The following is a 17,569-nucleotide window of genomic DNA, read 5'->3' as shown; positions in this document are numbered from 1 at the left end:
CTGGTAGTAACAACACTGGTGGTAACACTGGTGGTAGCAACACTGGTAGTAACAACACTGGTAGTGACAACACTGGTAGTAACAACACTGGTGGTAACAACACTGGTAGTAACAACACTGGTAGTGACAACACTGGTGGTAACAACACTGGTAGTAACAACACTGGTAGTAACACTGGTAGTAACAACACTGGTGGTAGCAACGCTGGGGGTAACAACAGTGGTAGTAACAACACTGGTAGTAACAACACTGGTGGTAACAACACTGGTAGTAACAACACTGGTAGTGACAACACTGGTGGTAACAACACTGGTAGTAACAACACTGGTAGTAACACTGGTGGTAACAACACTGGTAGTAACAACACTGGTGGTAGCAACGCTGGGGGTAGCAACACTGGTAGTAACAACACTGGTAGTGACAACACTGGTGGTAGCAACACAGGTATGCAAAAATCTACGTTTAAAACTCCCTGTAGAATTGAACCAATAAAAAGATAAGGTTCAAACATTGATGATGATGATGTAAGTTACAGTGGTACGTGGTTTAATAAGTGGTTTGTGGATGAATGGTGATTGATGTGGCCAAGGGAAACATACATAGTTATTTACTCACAATTTTATCTATTATTTCCAGGTGTGACCTCCAGGAGCCAGTTTAAGGCTGTGTAAGTACCAGTATTTCTCTCTCTCTCTCTCTCTCTCTCTCTCTCTCTCTCTCTCTCTCTCTCTCTCTCTCTCTCTCTCTCTCTCTCTCTCTCTTTTTTTTTTTTTTTTTTTTTTTTTTTTTTTTTTTTTTTTTTTTTTTTACACAGGGTTTGACAAGGTTAAGGATCCCTAGCTTTATTGACAGCTATATTACAGGTTAAGGATTCCTAACTTTATTGGCAAGCTAAGAGCTGTTACCTACATCAGCTCATTTGAAAGCATTTTTATTGTTATGAGACATACAAGTACGGGACAGGATGAAGTTGGAGCCATCTGCGGGCCAGCATTTTCATTTGATCAACTGACTATCTCGTTGACATCATTATGCTGTACGAATGTGTTCCATACTCGAGTCATCCTGGGTATGTATGATCTCAGATGGAGTGATGTTCTGGAGAAGGGTACAGCCAGAGTGAAGTTGCTGCTTTCTGCCCGTCTTGTGGCATAAAAGCTTGTTTCACGCTGTCCTCGAAGTGGATCCAAGTGTGGTACTTTGACAATATTGGCCTTGTACATAACAGTAAGGCCACCCACATCCCTCCTATGTTGAAGGCTCTGCTGAAATGACAGATCTATCCAGGATGGGTCCAGGCGAGAGATGAGACGTCTTGCTCTGGTCTCTACTCTGTCAAGCAGTCGCAGATGAGAGGGGGGGCAGGCAAACCAAGAAAGTGGAGCATACTCAAGGTGTGAGCGTACTTGTGCCTCGTACAGGATCTTGCAACCCCTACTGTCAAGCAGATGCGAGATACGGCGAAGTGCTGTAAGCTTCCTGGCTGCCTTGTTTGCAAGATTTACAACATGGTTCTTCATGGTTAGTTTGGAGTCAAATTTCACCCCAAGGATATCAACTTCTTCTCCAGGTGCCAACACCCTCCCATTCATCCTTACTACTGCACCAGCATTACCATCATGGTGCCTAGAGACTATCATCATTTGCGTTTTCTCAGGTGCAAATGTTACTTGCCATCTATTTCCCCAAGCTGATATAGCTCTCAGCTGGTGATTGATGTAGCTTAGAGCAGCTGGCATTTCTCTCTCTCTCTCTCTCTCTCTCTCTCTCTCTCTCTCTCTCTCTCTCTCTCTCTCTCCTTATATCAGAGGAACAGTAGAGAAACACAAAAGTTTTCTTTAAAATAGTTCAAGCTATTGTTGAGCAAATTTGTAGTTTCTCAGTTTCTTTTTTTTCCTTCGTTTTACTCTGTTTTTTCCCTCCTTTTTCCTACACTCTTTTTCCTTCTTTTTGATGCCTTGTATGTGCTCTTATAGCAATATAAATGTTTCCTGTTTGTTTACATGTCTGCTGGTACGATAAATTTACGTTAAATCTGTAAACCTCCTTCGTTAACTTACCCTATTGGCCCATATGAGGCAGGTCCATGTCACCTACCGGCTTAAGCCACTGACCCAACCTAGTCGGGTCAGGTCACACCCACTCATGTATTTATTTTTAAGACTACACAACGTTTTGGCTTCTGTGATGGTACTCGGTAACGCTGTAAACGATGAAAATATTAACACATATGCAGTATAATGTGATCCTTTATTGACAACGTTTCGCCCGCACAGTGGGCTTTTTCAAGTCACAAACAGATCTGTGGAAAAAGACACCTATGTACAGTTCAGGACATTTATTAAAGGAAACGTTTCGCCACGAGTGGCTTCTTCAGTCCTAATGAAGAAGCCACTCGTGGCGAAACGTTTCTTTTAATAAATGTCCTGAACTGTACATAAGTGTCTTTTTCCACATTTTGTCGGTATCACCATACCATTTCCTCACAAACAGATCTGTTTGTGATTTGAAAAAGCCCACTGTGTGGGCGAAACGTTGTTAATAAAGGATCATATTATACTGCATATGTGTTTATATCTCCATTGTGTCGGTATTTTATACTATTTATTTCCAACGCTGTAAACGTTGTCTTTGAACGTTGTCTGTAGATGAATGGTTCAGAGAACCGACACGTTGATAAATTAGACACATGTGCAACTCTTGGGTATCTTTATTGAGGAAACGTTTCGCCACACAGTGGCTTCATCAGTCCATACAAAGGAGAAACGTGAAGAACAGGAGGAGAATGAGGTAATCAGTCCCTCAACCTTGAGTCGATGTGGTCAGTCCATCAATCTTGAATAGAATACACCATATGGACGGAGAAGTCGCTTATATACCGTAGGCAGGAGAGGTGCAGCAGTCGTAGGTGGGATCTTAATACTTGGGAATTCTTCGCTTGCCTAACCCTTGTGCACGACCTACTTTCACACTGAACAAATGTGACACCACCTACGACTGCTGCACCTCTCCTGCCTACGGTATATAAGCGACTTCTCTGTCCATATGGTGTATTCTATTCAAGATTGATGGACTGACCATATCGACTCAAGGTTGAGGGACTGATTACCTCATTCTCCTCCTGTTCTTCACGTTTCTCCTTTGTATGGACTGATGAAGCCACTGTGTGGCGAAACGTTTCCTCATTAAAGATACCCAAGAGTTGCACATGTGTCTAATTTATCAACGTTGTCTGTAAACGTCGTCTGTAAATGTCGTCTCTGAACACTGCACAACAAACTACAAGGTGTTGTAACAGAGGGATGACCGTGAGCATCATGACTGTTGGTACGTACGACACGTAATCAAGGTCCCAGGGACCTTGATTACTTGATGAAGTTTTAAGATTACATCTACGTTTGAATGAACTGTGATGATATTGTAATCTATTAATGACCCACTGACTTCACCTTTATTGATAAACTATCTTATAAGAAACAGGTAACATAGAAAGCCCGACCGCTGACACCTGGACACAATTTTTATTTCAGGAACACTTGTCTCTAAAAATCTTACAGTAATCCCTGAAAACTTCTCAATAATCCCAGGAGACAGAGACCAGGAAGTCATTACTACTGATGTTAATAAGACACATGTGCAACAGTATTACTGCTCCCTTTGTATCTGACTTAAGAAGCCTGATAATTAGACACATGTGCAGCTCTTGGGTATCTTTATTAAGGAAACGTTTCGCCACACAGTGGCTTCATCAGTCCATACAAAGGAGAAACTTGAAGAACAGGAGGAGAATGAGGTAATCAGTCCCTCAACCTTGAGTCGATGTGGTCAGTTCATCAATCTTGAATAGAATAGGGACTGAGGGACTGATTACCTCATTCTCCTCCTGTTCTTCAAGTTTCTCCTTTGTATGGACTGATGAAGCCACTGTGTGGCGAAACGTTTCCTCAATAAAGATACCCAAGAGTTGTAATAAAGTTGGTAGAGATTGATGGACTGAACACATCGACTCCAGGCTGAGGGACTGATTACCTCATACTCCTCCTCTCCTTACGCCTTTCTCTTTGTATTGGACTGATGAAGCCACTGTGTGGCGAAACGTTTCCTGAATAAAGATTCCCATATGCTGCATAAGTGTCTCAATCTTCAACTTGTCGGTTTTTCAAACCATTCATCACACACTCTATCACCCTACTGGGAAGATTGTTCCACGCATCCACAACTCTGTTAGAGAAACAGTACTTACCTATGTCCTTTCTAAATCTAAATTTATCCAACTTAAATCCATTATTTCTGGTTCGTACCTGGTTCGACACCCTCAGTACTTTATTAATGTCTCCCTTGTTTGTGCCCGTCATCCACTTATACACTTCAATGATACCTCCCCTTATTCTACGCCTCTCCAGAGAGTGGAGATTTAAGGCTTTAAGTCTGTCTTCATACGGGAGATTCCTTATACAGTTAATCATTTTAGTCCTTTGTATGTTCTCTAATGAATCTATATCATCCTGTAGTAAGGAGACCAAAACTGAGCTGCATAATCTAAATGAGGCCTCACTAGTGATGTATAGAGCTGTAAAATAACTTTTGGACTAATGTTATTTATACTTCTTGAGATAAATTCAAGTAATCTGTTGGCCTTGTTGCGCACACTTAGGCACTGCTGTCTTGGCTTTAGATTTCTGCATACCATGACTCCCAAGTCTTTTTCACATTCTGTATGATCAAGCTCTACTTCACCTGGTTTACAGCTTCTCAGTGCCCATGCTGTACTCTGTGTCCGGTCTGCCCACACCTTCTCCAGTTCACGTGGCCGAGCATTTGTATGATTGAACTCTAGAAGCCACTTCTTAGAACACGTCTGCGGCTTGTTGAGGTCACACTTAAGTTTGTCTCTGTTCTTTTGCTCTTCTTCTTCCCTTTAATTTTATATCGTCAGCAGATAGCGAGAGGTAAGGCTCAGTTGCCTCTGTTAGGTCGTTAACACACGTTAGGAATAGTAGCAGACCCAATAGTCATCCTTGAGGAACCTCACTTGTGGGGATGCCCGGGTGTTGTGCATGTGTCATTTCATCCTGTCGGTATTATATACAATTCTTGTACTACTACTACTACTACTTCTACCACTACTACTACCTCCACCTCTTCCTGCCTATATATAGCCGTTCTGCTCCTCCTCTGTTAGTGTGACTTTGTCAATGGTCCAAGTCGGACCGAAACGTCGTCGTAAGCTTCTGTCTTTTATGTGCGGGTTATTTGTGTATTGTGCCTTTTTGTTATTTATTTGTGTATTCTCTCCTATTCTGATGTCTCATCACTTACTGGTAAAGAATAAAAAGGCGCAGTATCGTGACTGGAACAATATTCAAATAGATGACTAAGACACATGTGTAACTCTTGTACAGGTGTCTTATTAACTTGTTGGTATTCTATAACATTTTCAAAATATACATATAACCCGCACATTGAAACTTATATGTTGCATAAGTATCTCAATCTTCAACTAGTCATACGACTAGTTAATGGTCGGACCGAAACGTCGTCATAAGTTTCATTCTTATCTGTGCAGGTTATTTGCGTAACCTTCTGCGTTGTCCCATTCAGGTTTTCCTCGATCCACTGCAGCACTCCACCCTTTAACTCAACTATTTTCCTCTATTTTCTGTACTAATCTGGTGTGGCACTGTATCACATACTCTCCTGCAGTCCAAAAAGATGCAGTCCACCCAGCCATGTTTTTCTTGTTTCATCCCTTTGACTCTGTCATAGAACTCCAGAAAGTTCGTAAGCCAGGAATCTCCTAAACCCGTGTTGATCTGCTCTGAAGAATCTTCTCTCCATATGCTCCAATATCCTTTCCCTTAATGTCTTCTTCAGAACATTTGACAACATGGATGTTAGACGTACTGGCGTGGAGGTCAGCGTCTTTCATGTTCCCCTTGTTTGTATGGGAACACGTTGTTCTTTTCCCAGTGTTCTGGCAGCTGCCTTGTTTGAAGAGACTGGTTACCTGTTGCTTATTGAAAACCCCTGATTGGAGAACCTGGTTACCTGAAGACTCCTTACTGGAGATGCGGGTTACCTGAAACTTACTGAAGACTCCTGATTGGGGAATCTGGTTACCTGAAGACACCTGATTGGAGATAGTGGTTACCTGAAGCTTACTGAAGACACCTGATTGGAGATAGTGGTTACCTGAAGCTTACTGAAGACTCCTGAGTGGAGATAATGATTATCTGAAGCTTAATTGAAGACTCCTGAAATTGTCTTCAGGTAACCTTGTGGTAACAAAGTTTCAGCTTTCATTTCGCTATTTTCTCCTCTCTCTTTCCCTCTTTTACCGTGTTCTCATTCTCTTATTCACCCTCGTCCTCAAGCTCACCTTTACCTCCCTCCCTACGTCCCCTCCCCTCACCCCACAACATGTGACCCCATTTACTGATGTAAAGAGCGAGAGAAGGGAGAGAGATGGGTATCTGTTTTCTCGACTGAGCCAGTTCCTGTCTTCTATTCTCTGTCGCTGATGCGATCTGCCTGCGTATGGAAGGGGGAAGGGGGAAGAAGGGGAAGCGAGAGGGAAAGAGGGGGGGGTATTGATGATGATGACACCGCCTTTGTTGATGTCGATGGAGCTGTGTACGTCAGAGCTGAACATTTGTAATGCCGCTAATGACTTGTATTTTAGCCCCGAGTGTTTTCGTGGCTTGTGTGTATTTGCCTAGCCGAGGCTGCCGGGGGGTTGAGCCACCGCCCCGAGCTAAATCTTTTACATTCTTCATATCTCCAAGAAATGGATATGTAATCCACTTGTTACTGGTATCAGGAAGAGCAAAATAATCCCTAAAACTGTTCTCCAAACCTTGTAAGTGCTGATCGAAAAGCTTTCTTAATTCTCCAGTGTAACTGTATCAGCCTCAAGGCGAGTTATTATACATTTTACACTGAAACCTCTTGAAATTTTGACTTTGGTCCACGGACCCCCGGTACTACCTTTGTGGACCCCCGGTACTACCGTTGTGGACCCCCGGTACTACCTTTGTGGACCCCCGGTACTACGTTTGTGAACTCCCAGTACTACCTTTGTGGACCCCCGGTACTACCTTTGTGGATCCCCAGTACTACCGTTGTGGACCCCCGGTACTACCTTTGTGGACCCCCGGTACTACGTTTGTGAACTCCCAGTACTACCTTTGTGGACCCCCGGTACTACCTTTGTGAACTCCCAGTACTACCTTTGTGGACCCCCGGTACTACCTTTGTGGATCCCCAGTACTACCGTTGTGGACCCCCGGTACTACCTTTGTGGACCCCCGGTACTACCGTTGTGGACCCCCGGTACTACCGTTGTGGACCCCCGGTACTACCGTTGTGGACCCCCGGTACTACCTTTGTGGACCCCCGGTACTACCGTTGTGGACCCCCGGTACTACCGTTGTGGACCCCCGGTACTACCTTTGTGGACCCCCGGTACTGCCGTTGTGTACCCCCGGTACTACCGTTGTGGACCCCCGGTACTACCATTGTGGACCCCCGGTACTACTGTTGTGGATCCCCGGTACTACCTTTGTGGACCCCCGGTACTACCTTTTGAACCCCAAGTACTACCTTTGTGGACCCCCGGTACTACCTTTGTGGACCCCCAGTACTACCTTTGTGGACCCCTAGTACTACCGTTGTGGACCCCCGGTACTACCTTTGTGGACCCCCGGTACTATCTTTGTGGACCCCAATATTACCTCTATGGATCACCAGTACTACCTAGGTCCCAGTTCCTAGTTCCTGGTCCTAGTTCTTGGTCCCAGGTCATAGTTCCTGGTCTCAGTTCCTAGTTCCCGGTTCCAGTTCCTAGTTCCTGACCCCAGTTCCTAGTCCTAGTTCCAGGTTCTAGTTCCTGGTCCCAGTTCCTAGTCCTAGGTCCTACTTGTGTATCTAGGTCCTACTTCTTGGTCTCAGTTAATAGTTCAGGGTCCTAGTTCCTGGTCCCAGTTCCTGGTCACATTTCCTAGTTTCTCATCCCAGTTCCTGGTCCCAGATCCTAGCTCCTGGTCTCAGTTCCTAGTTCCTGGTCCCAGTTCCTAGTTCCTGGTCCCAGTTCCTGGTCCCAGTTCCTAGTTCCTGGTCTCAGTTCCTAATTCCAGTCCCAGTTCCTGGTTCCTGGTCCCAGTTCCTAGTTCCTGATCCCAGTTCCTAGTTCCTGGTTTCAGTTCCTAGTTCCTGGTCTCAGTTCCTAGTTCCTGGTCCTAGTTCCTGGTCCCAGTTCCTGGTCCCAGTTCCTGGTCCCAGTTCCTAGTTTCTGATCCCAGTTCCTGGTCCCAGATCCCAGTTCCTGGTCCCAGATCCTAGTTCCTGGTCCCAGTTCCTAGTTCCTGGTCCCAGTTCCTAGTTCCTTGTCTCAGTTCCTAGTTCCAGTCCCAGTTCCTGGTTCCTGGTCCCAGTTCCTGACCCCAGTTCCTAGTTCCTGGTTTCAGTTCCTAGTTCCTGGTCCCAGTTCCTAGTTCCTGGTCCCAGTTCCTAGTTCCTGGTCCCAGTTCCTAGTTTCTGATCCCAGTTCCTGGTCCCAGATCCAAGCTCCTGGTCCCAGTTCCTAGTTCCTGGTCCCAGTTCCTAGTTCCTGGTCCCTAGTCCTAGTTCCTGGTCCCAGTTCCTGGTCCCAGATCATAGTTCCTGGTCGCAGCCAGGTGTTGAATATGTATCTTATTCACTTGGTATCTTTGTTGCTGGAACGTTTCGCCCGTAAATATAGGCCGATGTTGAACATGTGTGGTTGTTGATCTTCTGGCACCTCTGCTGCATCACCTTCACTTCTGGCACCTCTGCTGCATCACCTTCACTTCTGGCACCTCTGCTGCATCACCTTCACTTCTGGCACCTCTGCTGCATCACCTTCACTTCTGGCACCTCTGCTGCATCACCTTCACTTCTGGCACCTCTGCTGCATCACCTTCACTTCTGGCACCTCTGCTGCATCACCTTCACTTCTGGCACCTCTGCTGAATCACCTTCACTTCTGGCACCTCTGCTGAATCACCTTCACTTCTGGCACCTCTGCTGCATCACCTTCACTTCTGGCACCTCTGCTGCATCACCTTCACTTCTGGCACCTCTGCTGCATCACCTTCACTTCTGGCACCTCTGCTGCATCACCTTCACTTCTGGCACCTCTGCTGCATCACCTTCACTTCTGGCACCTCTGCTGCATCACCTTCACTTCTGGCACCTCTGCTGCATCACCTTCACTTCTGGCACCTCTGCTGCATCACCTTCACTTCTGGCACCTCTGTTGCATCACCTTCACTTCTGGCACCTCTGCTGCATCACCTTCACTTCTGGCACCTCTGCTGCATCACCTTCACTTCTGGTACCTCTGCTGCATCACCTTCACTTCTGGCACCTCTGCTGCATCACCTTCACTTCTGGCACCTCTGCTGCATCACCTTCACTTCTGGCACCTCTGCTGCATCACCTTCACTTCTGGCACCTCTGCTGCATCACCTTCACTTCTGGCACCTCTGCTGAATCACCTTCACTTCTGGCACCTCTGCTGAATCACCTTCACTTCTGGCACCTCTGCTGAATCACCTTCACTTCTGGCACCTCTGCTGAATCACCTTCACTTCTGGCACCTCTGCTGCATCACCTTCACTTCTGGTACATCTGCTGTATCACCTTCACTTCTGGCACCTCTGCTGAATCACTTTCACTCCTGACACCTCTGCTGCATCACCTTCACTTCTGACACCTCTGCTGCATCACCTTCACTTCTGGCACCTCTGCTGCATCACCTTCACGTCTGACACGTCTGCTGCATCACCTTCACTTCTGACACCTCTGCTGAATCACTTTCACTTTTGGTACCTCTGCTGCATCACCTTCACTTCTGGCACCTCTGCTGCATCACCTTCACTTTTGGCACCTCTGCTGCATCACCTTCACTTCTGGCACATCTTCTGCACCACCTTCACTTCTGGCACATCTGCTGCATCACCTTCACTTCTGGCACATCTGCTGCATCACCTTCACTTCTGGCACCTCTGCTGCATCACCTTCACTTCTGGCACATCTGCTGCATCGCCTTCACTTCTGGCACCTCTGCTGACTCACCTTCACTTCTGGCACCTCTGCTGAATCACCTTCACTTCTGGCACCTCTGCTGAATCACCTTCACTTCTGGCACCTCTGCTGCATCACCTTCACTTCTGGTACATCTGCTGTATCACCTTCACTTCTGGCACCTCTGCTGAATCACTTTCACTCCTGACACCTCTGCTGCATCACCTTCACTTCTGACACCTCTGCTGCATCACCTTCACTTCTGGCACCTCTGCTGCATCACCTTCACGTCTGACACGTCTGCTGCATCACCTTCACTTCTGACACCTCTGCTGAATCACTTTCACTTTTGGTACCTCTGCTGCATCACCTTCACTTCTGGCACCTCTGCTGCATCACCTTCACTTTTGGCACCTCTGCTGCATCACCTTCACTTCTGGCACATCTTCTGCACCACCTTCACTTCTGGCACATCTGCTGCATCACCTTCACTTCTGGCACATCTGCTGCATCACCTTCACTTCTGGCACCTCTGCTGCATCACCTTCACTTCTGGCACATCTGCTGCATCGCCTTCACTTCTGGCACATCTGCTGCATCACCTTCACTTCTGGCACATCTGCTGCATCACCTTCACTTCTGGCACCTCTGCTGCATCACCTTCACTTCTGGCACATCTGCTGCATCACCTTCACTTCTGGCACCTCTGCTGCATCACCTTCACTTCTGGCACATCTGATGCATCACCTTCACTTCTGGCACATCTGCTGCATCACCGTCACTTCTGGCACCTCTGCTGCATCACCTTCACTTCTGGCACCTCTGCTGCATCACATTCACTTCTGGCACCTCTGCTGCATCACCTTCACTTCTGGCACATCTGCTGCATCACCTTCACTTCTGGCACATCTGCTGCATCACCTTCGCTTCTGGCACATCTGCTGCATCACCTTCACTTCTGGCACCTCTGCTGCATCACCTTCACTTCTGGCACCTCTGCTGCATCACCTTCACTTCTGGCATCTCTGCTGCATCACCTTCACTTCTGATACATCTACTGCATCACCTTCACTTCTGGCACCTCTGCTGCATCACCTTCACTTCTGATACATCTGCTGCATTACCTTTACTTCTGTCACCACTGCTGCATCACCTTCACTTCTGGCACATCTGCTGCATCACCTTCACTTCTGGCACCTCTGCTGCATCACCTTCACTTCTGGCACCTCTGCTGCATCACCTTCACTTCTGGCACATCTGCTCCATCACCTTCACTTCCATTAGTCTTCTCTCACAGCTCGGAGAATTTTTAGTCACTGACGTGTAAGTCTTTCTCTTACCCAACACTTCTCTGTCTCACCCTCTGTCTGCTTCTCTCTCTCTCTCTCTCTCTCTCTCTCTCTCTCTCTCTCTCTCTCTCTCTCTCTCTCTCTCTCTCTCTCTCTCTCACACACACACACACACACACACACACACACACACACACACACACACACACACACACACACTTCACACAGACACACACACCACACACACACACACACACACACACACACACACACACACACACACACACACACACACACACACACACACACACACACACAATCCCACCAAGTGCAAAGTCATGAAGATTGGGGAAGGGCAAAGAAGACCGCAGACGGAGTACAGTCTAGGGAGCCAGAGACTACAAACCTCACTCAAGGAAAAAGATCTTGGGGTGAGTATAACACCAGGCACATCTCCTGAAGCGCACATCAACCAAATAACTGCTGCAGCATATGGGCGCCTAGCAAACCTCAGAACAGCATTCCGACATCTTAATAAGGAATCAGTCAGGACCCTGTACACCGTGTACGTTAGGCCCATATTGGAGTATGCGGCACCAGTTTGGAACCCACACCTAGCCAAGCACGTAAAGAAACTAGAGAAAGTGCAAAGGTTTGCAACAAGACTAGTCCCAGAGTTAAGAGGTATGTCCTATGATGAGAGGTTAAGGGAAATCAACCTGACGACACTGGAGGACAGGAGAGATAGGGGGGACATGATAACGACTTACAAAATACTGAGAGGAATTGACAAGGTGGACAAAGACAGGATGTTCCAGAGACTGGACACAGCAACACGGGGACACAGTTGGAAGCTGAAGACACAGATGAATCAAAGGGATGTTAGGAAGTATTTCTTCAGCCACAGAGTAGTCAGGAAGTGGAATAGTTTGGGAAGCGATGTAGTGGAGGCAGGATCCATACATAGCTTTAAGCAGAGGTACGATAAAGCTCATGGTTCAGGGAGAGTGACCTAGTAGCGACCAGTGAAGAGGCGGGGCCAGGAGCTTGGACTCGACCCCTGCAACCTCAACTAGGTGAGTACAACTAGGTGAGTACACACACACGTGAAGCAGTATCGCTGAATAGTGCTCCGAGGATATAGCGTTCTAGTGGCTGTCCTAAGATATTATTAGCGGTCATCGTACGTGAGTGAATCAGTGAACATACCTACAAGAGTGTAATAGCTTTCAAGAGTGCGAATAATGTGATAAGATCAAGAATTTTTACAATTTAAATTTGAATGATTGGTGAGTGAGGGAAAGTAGCAGTCAGCTGATCAGGCTACTGGCCGCAGTGTTGACACAAAATATCCGAACAGTTAATTGGGTTAAAGGTGTGATCTGAAATATTAACAAATACATATGTTAGTTGGTTATAACAGCAGTGTAGTGATAAGGTCATAAAAGAGTGATTAAGTAAATACTGAAAGTAAGAAAAAAATAGTCAATCCCCAGCTGTTGGTGTTGTGAATGTAGCTAACATCATCAGACTTGTTATGACCATAATACTGTACTGAAGAAAAAAGAGGGAATACCAAGTCTTAAAAGAAAAAGAAAATAAAAACTTGAATGCATGATAAAGTTCCTGAAGGAGTTACAAAATTGAAGGAGATGATAGCAGCCGACCAGCAGGAACCTCCATTGTTGTGCAGACGACATCACTTGCCAATTTGTGGTTAATTTTGGTTAGTGTCTAAAGTCTCAGTGTCTCGCCCGGCTGGTTGTATGCTATACCATCACTCTCTCCCTATTTCAGTACCAGGAGATAGATAGTGGTAACCCTGATAATGTTTAGTAAATTATCTAAATATCTCCAGGTAAACTCCAGAAGAGTTGTGTAGCCTAGTGACCCCCCCCCCCGACAGCGACAAGCTAGTAAACAAGTACGTACATACAAACACACGTGTGCACCAGTAATTATTATTATAATAAACATTAGTATATATTAATAAGGAATTGAGTGAGAAAAAATAATCCTATAATCTTCAAAATAGTGTTAACGTGACCCCCCCTTCCTCTCTTTTTCAAAGAACGACAAGCTAGTAAACACACACACACACACACACAAAAACAAGTGTACACAATTAATATTATATAGTATATATTAGTGTATATTAATAAGGAATTGATTGTGAAAAAATTTTATAATCTTCAAAAGAGTAGCGTAGCCTAGTGTGCGCACGCAAACCCATACTCACACACACCCACACACCCACACACACCCACACACACCCACACACACCCACACACACCCACACACACCCACACACACCCACACACACCCACACACACACACACACACACACACACACACACACACACACACACACACACACACACACACACACACACACACACACACACACAACACACACACACACACACACACACACACACACACACACACACATTGTACACAGTGTACAGGGTCCTGAATCATTCAGGACCCTGTACACTGTGTACGTTAGGCCCATATTGGAGTATGCGGCACCAGTTTGGAACCCACACCTAGCCAAGCACGTAAAGAAACTAGAGAAAGTGCAAAGGTTTGCAACAAGACTAGTCCCAGAGCTAAGAGGTATGTCCTACGAGGAGAGGTTAAGGGAAATCAACCTGACGACACTGGAGGACAGGAGAGATAGGGGGGACATGATAACGACATACAAAATACTGAGAGGAATTGACAAGGTGGACAAAGACAGGATGTTCCAGAGATTGGACACAGTAACAAGGGGACACAGTTGGAAGCTGAAGACACAGATGAATCACAGGGATGTTAGGAAGTATTTCTTCAGCCACAGAGTAGTCAGTAAGTGGAATAGTTTGGGAAGTGATGTAGTGGAGGCAGGATCCATACATAGCTTTAAGCAGAGGTATGATAAAGCTCACGGCTCAGGGAGAGTGACCTAGTAGCGATCAGTGAAGAGGCGGGGCCAGGAGCTCGGACTCGACCCCTGCAACCTCAACTAGGTGAGTACACACACACACACACACACACACACACACACACACACACACACATTGCCAGACTCACACATACACTCCCCCCTCCCCCACCGACATCTCACTCCTTCACCTGATCCCTCCCCTCCCTCTTTCACCCTCCCCCTCCCCACCTCTCCCTCCTTCCCCCTCTCCCTCTCCCACTCCCACTCACACACTTGCTTCACTCTCCTTCCCACTCCCCCTTCCCACTACTCTCCCACATAGCCACAGTTCCTCCTCTACCTCCCCCCGCACACTCTGACATACACAATACTAACCTAACATACAAAATTACATAGGTTTCCCACTCTGAGGCAATCAGGATAAAACAAAAATGGGTTGCCAGAGAGCAACAAGAAAAACCAAGGGACAGGAGGAGGAAACTGCAAAGGAAGATTGGGCAGCAGAGCTCACAAAAAGGGAACATGAATGGGAAAAGAAACTAGAAGAACTTAGCATGAGAATGGAAGAGAGGATAGACATGGAAAGCAGGAAGTGGGAGGTGCAAGTCAAAGCAGCAGAGGCCAGGATACAGAGTTTAGAAGAGGAACTGAAAAATCTGAAACAGCCTAAAGAACTAAAGAACATTTTGTAATTGACAACAGAGACTGCTACCTCAGTCACAAATAAGGGGACTTTAGGGAAAGAAGGAGCAAAACAGCATGTAGAAGCTCAATCAGTGGAGAATGTAGTAAATGAAAGAGCTAAGCTATATGTGGAGGCCCTAACAGACCACAGGAGAGCCCAGGGAAAGCCGAGAAGGGAAAATGACAGGCCACTGAGCCCAAGTACATTAGCTAGTGAAACTGAAGAAAGGAAAGCTGCAATGGAGGAAATCAAATTGAATGAGGGGATACACAGGGATATGCAGTGGGAGAATGAAAGGGTGAGGTCAGTCTTTGTGTATGGGCTCCAGGAAGTTGAAGGGGAAACATATGAAGCCAGAAAACAAGGGGAAAAAGAAGCAATTGAAAGCATCATGAATGCAATAGGAGAAGACGACATGACCCAGCTGGAAAATTTTCAGAGAATAGGGGGGTATGTAAAAAAAAGAACCCGGCCAGTGAAAGTAACCTTCAAGGCAGAATCGACTCGGAACAGGATCCTGCAGGAGAAAGCACTATTTAGGGACATGCCGGCATACAGGAAGGTGTATCTCGACCGCGACAGAACACAAGCAGAAAGGCAGAAACAGAGAGAGATGGTACAAAGGCGAAAGGAGGAAAGAGAGGGGATGGAAAAGACAGACAGGAGATCCCAGACACAGGAAGATCAAATACAGCCTCCCTCACAACTTCCTATAGAAGCCTCCCAACCAGGTCAACCCCAGTGCAACCAAACACTCTAAACCAAAACACCCATGCCACATCCAATGCCCCCACCCACTGCATTACAAACTCCACCCCCACAGCAACCACCCATAGTTCCTTATCAGGTCTCCCACTTCCCCAACCCCAATACACCTCCCAGACCACAATCTTAGAAAAGAAGTTGAAGGTGTGGTATACAAATGCAGATGGAATAACAAATAAGTATGAGGAGTGGCACGAAAGAATCAAGGAGACATCCCCAGACATAATAGCACTCACAGAAGCAAAACTCACCAGAATAATAACAGATTCAATCTTTCCATCCGGATATCAAATCCTCAGGAAAGACAGAGGGAGGAGAGGGGGAGGAGGAGTTGCACTGCTCATTAAAAACTAGTAGGGGTTTGAGAAAATGGATGGCACGGGCGAAAGGGACTACTTAGTAGGAACAATCCAGTCTGAGGACATAAGGTGATAATTGCAGTAATGTACAACCCACCACAGAACTGCAGGAGGCCAAGAGAAGAATACAATGAGAGCAACAGAGCAATGGTCGACACACTAGCCGAGGTGGCCAGGAGAGCACACATGGGGGGAGCAAAGTTACTAGTTATGGGTGATTTCAATCACAAGGAGATTGACTGGGAAAACCTGGAGCCCCATGGGGGTCCCGAAACATGGAGAGCCAAGATGATGGCTCATGAATCAACATGTTAGAGACACTACCAGAGAGAGAGGAGAGGATGAACCAGCAAGACTGGACCTTGTATTCACCTTGAGTAGTTCTGACATCGAGGATATCATGTATGAAAGGCCCCTGGGAGCTAGTGATCATGTGGTTCTGTGCTTCGACTACATAGTTGAGCTCCAAGTGGAGAGAGCAGCAGGAATAGGGTGGGAAAAAACAAACTACAAAAGGGGGAACTACTCAGGCTTGAGGAACTTCTTTCAAGACATTCAGTGGGAGAGGGAACTGACAGGAAAACCAGTACAAGAAATGATGGACTATGTGGCAACAAAATGCAAGGAGGCAGAGGAGAGGTTTGTTCCCAAGGGAAACAAATAATGGGAAGAACAGAACGATTCCTTGGTTCACCCAAAGGTGTAGGGAGGCAAAAACTAGGTGTACTAGAGAATGGAAAAGGTACAGAAGACAGAGAACTCAGGAAAATAAAGAGATTAGCCGAAGAGCCAGAAACGAATATGCACAGATAAGAAGGGAGGCTCAGCGGCAATACGAAAATGACATAGCATCGAAAGTCAGGACTGACCCGAAGCTGTTGTACAGCCACATCAGGAGGAAAACAACAGTCAAGGACCAGGTAATCAGACTGAGGAAGGGTGATGGGGAATTCACAAGAAACGACCGGGAGGTATGTCAGGAGCTCAACACAAGATTTAAAGAAGTATTTACAGTGGAAACCAGTAGGACTCCAGGAAATCAGAGCAGGGGGGTGCACGAGCAAGTGCTGGATGAGGTACATATAACCAAGGAGGAGGTGAAGAAGCTGCTATGCGAACTTGACACCTCAAAGGCGGTGGGACTAGACAACATCTCTCCGTGGGTCCTTAAAGAGGGAGCAGAGACATTGTGTGTACCATTAACAAAGATCTTCAACACATCATTTGAAACTGGGCAACTCCCCGAGGTATGGAAGATGGCAAATGTAGTCCCAATTTTTAAAAAGGGAGACAGACATGAAGCACTAAACTACAGACCTGTATCACTAACGTGTATAGTATGCAAGGTCATGGAGAAGATCATCAGGAGAGTGGTGGAGCACCTGGAAAGAAACAAGTGTATAATTGACAACCAGCATGGTTTCAGGGAGGGAAAATCCTGTGTCACAAACCTATAAGAGTTTTATGATAAGGTGACAGAAGTAAGACAAGAGAG

General features: G+C 46.2%; 1 protein-coding gene across 10 annotated transcripts in view; it reads left to right on the top strand.

Annotated features, from left to right (window-relative positions):
- The window catches only part of LOC128699669 (serine-rich adhesin for platelets-like), a 1,564,428-nt gene that overhangs the window by 1,210,028 nt on the left and 336,831 nt on the right, over window positions 1-17,569 (top strand). For all 10 annotated transcript variants that reach the window (XM_070099420.1, XM_070099418.1, XM_070099410.1 and 7 more), the window contains one exon: window positions 637-667. The gene's annotated coding sequence lies outside the window, so the exon portion shown is untranslated. The remainder of the gene's footprint in view (window positions 1-636; window positions 668-17,569) is intronic.

This window comes from Cherax quadricarinatus, chromosome 67 (genome assembly GCF_038502225.1).
Source record: "Cherax quadricarinatus isolate ZL_2023a chromosome 67, ASM3850222v1, whole genome shotgun sequence".
In the NCBI taxonomy this organism is placed as follows: Eukaryota; Metazoa; Arthropoda; class Malacostraca; order Decapoda; family Parastacidae; genus Cherax; species Cherax quadricarinatus.
The sequence above is the reverse complement of the archived record's forward strand: the minus strand, read 5'-3'. Positions and strand labels throughout refer to the sequence as shown.